We start from the raw sequence: 5,238 nt of genomic DNA on the forward strand, positions 1-5,238 counted from the left end.
CAGGCACTAGGCTGGAGAGCACTGGCATGAACTCGGCTCACTGCAACCTCTGCTTCCCGGGTTCAAGCAATTCTCCTGCCTCAGCCTCCCAAGTAGCTGGGACTACAGGTGCACACCACCACACCCAGGTAATTTTTGTATGTTTTTAGTAGAGACAGGGTTTCACCATGTTGGCCAGGATGCTGTCAATTTCTTGACCTCGTGATCCGCCCGCCTCGGCCTCCCAAAGTGCTGGGATTACAGGCGTGAGCCACCATGCCTGGCCAAAACCTTGTCTTAAAAAAGAAAAATGCAGATTTAACTAAATTAAAATATCATAATACACACTTCTAAAGAGAAGACAGATGCTAGTATTGCTTTTTGTTTTAATTTCCATTTTCATTTTTTTCTTTAGAGACAAGGGGAAAAAAAAATAAGCCAGGCGCAACGGCTCACACCTGTAATCCCAGAACTTTGGGAGGCTGAGGCGGGTGGATCACAAGGTCAGGAGATCGAGATCATCCTGGCCAACATGGTGAAACCCTGTTTCTACTAAAAATACATACAAAAAAGGAAAAAAAATAGCCGGCCATGGTGGTGCATGCCTGTAATCCCAGCTACTCCAGAGGCTGAGGGCAGAATTGCTTGGAGGTTGCAGTGAGCTGAGATAGTGCCACTGCACTCCAGCCTGGCAACAGAGGGAGACTCAGTCCAAAAAAAAAAAAAAAACAAAATAGAGACAGGTCTCCTCTGTAACCCAGGCTGAAGTACAGTGGGGCAATCATAGCCCACTGTAATCTCAAACTCCTAGGCTCAAGCAATCTTCCCCCCTCAGACTTCCAAAGTGCTGGGATTAAAGGTGTGAGCCACTGCCTAGTCAGATGCTGGCATTTTTTTTTTTTTTTAAATCCTTAAAAGTGAGATAATATGAATTATGCAATTAATCAATTAATTATAAATTATTCCAATTTTTTTTTTCTTTGAGACACGGTCTCTGTAGCTCAGACTGGATTACAGTGGTGAGTACATGCCTCACTGAGGCCTCAACCTCCCAGGCTCAAGTGATCCTCCTGCGTCAGCCTCATGAGTAGCTAGGACTACAGATGTGGACCACCACACCCGGCTAATTCTTGTATTTTTTGTAGAGACGAGAGGTTTCACCGTGTTGCCCAGGTTAATCTCTAACTCCTGGGCTCAAGCGATCTGCCCACCTCAGTCTCCCAAAATGCTGGGATTACAGGTATGAGCCACCACACCTGGCTGCTAATTTCAAATTTAAAAAGGAAACAATCTGAAGACACTAGCACAATCCAAAAGCATTCCTGAGTACAGATGTCAAATGGTCACTCACAAACACGTACAAAAAATAGAGGCATAGTAAAAAAAAGAATGGTGGCTCTAATCTAAAGCAACAGTAACAGCCCATAATGAAGCATGGCTTGTTAATAAAGTTAAAGATAACAAGAAGAGTTTTGTGAGAACTGTCTAGAGCTTGAGAGGCTGGGGCAGAAGGATTGCTTGAGACCAGGAGTGTGAAACCAGCCTGGGCAACATAACAAGACCTCATCTCTACTAAAATTTAAAAAATTAGCTGGGTGTGGCAATGCATGCCGATAGTCCTAGCTACTCGGGAGGCTGAGGTGGGAGAACCGCTTAAGCCTGGGAAGTTAAGGCTGCAGTAAGCCATGATTACACCACTGTACTCTACCCCGGGTAATAGAGTAAGACCCTGTCTACCTCCAATTCCACCCCCAAAAACTGTCTTGATCAACTCCTTTTTCCATTTCTCTGTCATCAAGTACAATGATCAGTCTGAAGAGGGAAAAAACAAGCTCTGTAGAAAGAAAGAAGTGAATTTCAAAACAACAGAGCCCCTAACAATCTGACAATCCTGAGAACTTCAAAAAGAGCCTGATGAATCTCTGCTGTAGATCTTTTTTTTTTTTTTTTTTTTTTTTTTTCTGTAGATCTTTTTTTTTTTTTTTTTTTTTTTTTTTTTGAGACAGAGTCTCTCTTCATCACCCAGGCTGAATGAAGTGCAATGGCACAATCTTGGCTTACTGCAATCTCTGCCTCCCAGGTTCAAGCAATTCTCCTGCCTCAGCCTCCCCAGGAGCTGGGATTACAGGCATACGTCACCATGCCCAACTAATTTTTGTATTTTTAGTAGAGACAGCTTTTCACCATGTTGGCCAGGCTGGTGTCAAACTCCTGACCTTAAGTGATCTGCTTGCCTCAGCCTCCCAAAGTGCTGGGATTCCAGATGTAAGCCACCACGCCCAGCCTGCTATAGATCTTTAAAGATGAATGAGGTGTCAGAGTCGGGAGATGAGCAAATGTGATACTAATTTCTAAGCAGGAGCATCTACTGAGAGCTGCAAAAGTTTCTAGCCCCTAACATCCTTGACAGCAATCCTTGGTAAACTCTGCAAATCCTCTCTTTCACATACATACACACCTAGCCCTGGCCTATAGATTATTTTTTAAAAGATGAGTTTTAAGCTTTTAGAAAGGGACGTTGTGATTACCAGAAGCAATTTGCTGAAAACAAGTCTTTCAAGAACAAAAAAACACATACAACTGAACTGAGAAAGAAACAGAACATCTAGCAGTGATACTCAAAAGTGTGGTCTGCGGACCAGCGTCACTGTTGTCACCTAGGAGCCTGCCAGAATCTTGGACCCCACAACTGAATCAGAATCTGCATTTTAACAAGACCCCCAGGTAATTATTTTTTCTTTTTTTTTGCTGATCCAGCTGTGGAATGCAGGTAATTTTTTATGCATGATAAAGTTTGAAAAGCACTGATACAAAGAACAGATCTTTATTTCAGCAAGGCATTTAATGAGTGTTTCATATCTTTGTGGACAGGAAGACTGCCAGTTAACTTAGTAGTTATATCTGCTTGCCAGGCAAAATGTTAAGTAGTTGACATACTTATCTCATTTAATTCTTTTTTTTTGGAGACAGTTTTGCTCTGTCTCCCAGGATGTAGTGCAATAGTGCAATCTTGGCTCATGCAACCTCTGCCTCCCGAGTTCAAGCAATTCTCCTGCCTCAGCCTCCCGAGTAGCTGGGATTACAGGAATATACCATGACACCCCGCGATTTTATGCATTTTTAGTGGAGATGGGGTTTCACCATGATGGCCAGGCTGGTCTTGAATTCCTGACCTAAGATGATCCACCTGCCTCAGCCTCCCAAAGTGCTGAGATTACAAGTGTGAGCCACTGCACCTGGCGACCTCATTTAATTCTTATAAACAAAATGGGCATTATTATCTGTAGTTTACAATATTAATAGGAGCAAAGACTAAACAGCACTAGCTGGCAGGCACTGTTCCAAGAACTTTAAATATATTAACTTTTTTTTTTTTTTTTTTTTTGAGACGGAGTTTCACTCGTTGCCCAGGCTGGAATGCAACAGTGTGATCTTGGCTCACTGCAACCTCTGCCTCCCAGGTTCAAGCGATTCTCTTGCCTCGGCCTCCCAAGTAGCTAGGACAGGCGTGCACCACCACGCCCGTTTAATTTTGTATTTTTACAAATACAAAATATTTTTTTGTGGGTTTCTCCATGTTGGTCAGGCTGGTCTCGAGCTCCTGACCTTGGGAGATCCACCCGCCCTGGCCTCCCAAAGTGCTGGGATTATAGGCGTGAGCCACCACACCCAGCCAACTTATTTAATACTCATAACAATCTTTTATGTCAAGTACTATTATTATCCACATTTTACATATGATGAAACTGAGGCAGAAAAAGGTTAGGCATCTCACCCATAATCGCATAGAAATCTACAGAATGCAATAATTCCTTGGTATTAGTGGGGAATTTTGTTCCAGGACTGCCTTCAGATACCAAATCTGTGGATGCCCAACTTTCATATAAAATGGCATAGTATTTGCATACAATCTATGCACATTCTCCCATATACTTTTTTTTTAAGAGACAGGGTCTTGCTTTGTCACCAGGCTAGAGTGTAGTGGCCCAATGGAAGCTCACTGCAGCCTCAAACTCCTGGGCTCAAGCAATCCTCCCACCTCAGCCTCCCAAGTGGGTGAGATTACAGGCTCGAGACACTGCAATCAACTCCCATATACTTTATTATTTGTTTTAGACGGAGTCTTGCTCTGTCGTCAGGCTGGAGTGTAGTGGCGCCATCTGGCTCACTGTATCTATCTCCTAGGTACAGGCGGTTCTCCTGCCTCAGCCTCCCAAGTAGCTGGGATTACAGGCATGCACCACCACGCCCTGCTAATTTTTGTATTTTAGTAGAGATGGGGTTTCCTCATGTTGGCCAGGATGGTCTCAATCTCCTGACCTCATGATCTGCCTGCCTCAACTTCTCAAAGTGCTGGGATTACAGGCATGAGCCACTATGCCCAGCCTATTTCTTTCTTTTTTTCTTTCTTTCTTGTTTTAAAGATGGGATTTCACCATGATGGCCAGGCTGGTCTTGAACTCCTGACCTCAGGTGATCCACCCACCTCAGCCTCCCAAAGTGCTAGGATTATAGGTGTGAGACATTGTGCCCAGCCTATTTATTGTTTGAGAGTCTCACTCTGTTGCTAAGGCTGGAGACACTGCAATCAGCTCCCATATACTTTATTTGTTTATTTATTTATTTTTTGAGATGAAGTCTCAGTCTGTCACCAGGCTGGAGTGCAGTGGCATGATCTCGGGTCACTGCAATCTCTGCCTCCTGGGTTCAAGCGATTCCCCTGTCTTAGCCTCCCAAGTAGCTGGGATTATAGGCAGGTGTGGCACCCGGATAATTTTTGTATTTTTAGTAGAGACTGGGTTTCACCATGTCAGCCAGGATGTTCTTGATCTCTTGACCTCACGATCCACCAGCCTCGGCCTCCCAAAGTGCTGGGTTTACAGGCGTGAGCTACTGCACCCGACCTGTATTGTTATTTTTATTAGTTTTTTTCCCTGAATATTTTTGATCTGTACTTGGTTGAATCCATGGATGCGGGACCCAAAGATACAGAGGGCCAACTGTACCTCTTAACCACTACTTTCTGTGACCAAGTGTGCTGCCACAAGGGGGCATATGATAGCCCTGCTGACAAACAATCACCCAAACACAGCCTTAAAAAACCATTAGAGCCGGGCGCGGTGGCTCAAGCCTGTAATCCTAGCACTTTGGGAGGCCGAGGCGGGTGGATCACGAGGTCAAGAGATCGAGACCATCCTGGTCAACATGGTGAAACCCCGTCTCTACTAAAAATACAAAAAATTAGCTGGGCATGGTGGC

At 44.2% G+C, this 5,238-nt stretch overlaps 1 protein-coding gene across 1 annotated transcript in view; it reads right to left on the reverse strand.

Moving 5' to 3' along the window:
* Positions 1 to 5,238, reverse strand: part of PTPN9 (protein tyrosine phosphatase non-receptor type 9) — a 107,149-nt gene that overhangs the window by 81,495 nt on the left and 20,416 nt on the right. The gene's annotated exons all lie outside the window — the stretch shown is intronic.

Source organism: Cebus imitator, unplaced genomic scaffold (assembly GCF_001604975.1).
Source record: "Cebus imitator isolate Cc_AM_T3 unplaced genomic scaffold, Cebus_imitator-1.0 Scaffold203, whole genome shotgun sequence".
In the NCBI taxonomy this organism is placed as follows: Eukaryota; Metazoa; Chordata; class Mammalia; order Primates; family Cebidae; genus Cebus; species Cebus imitator.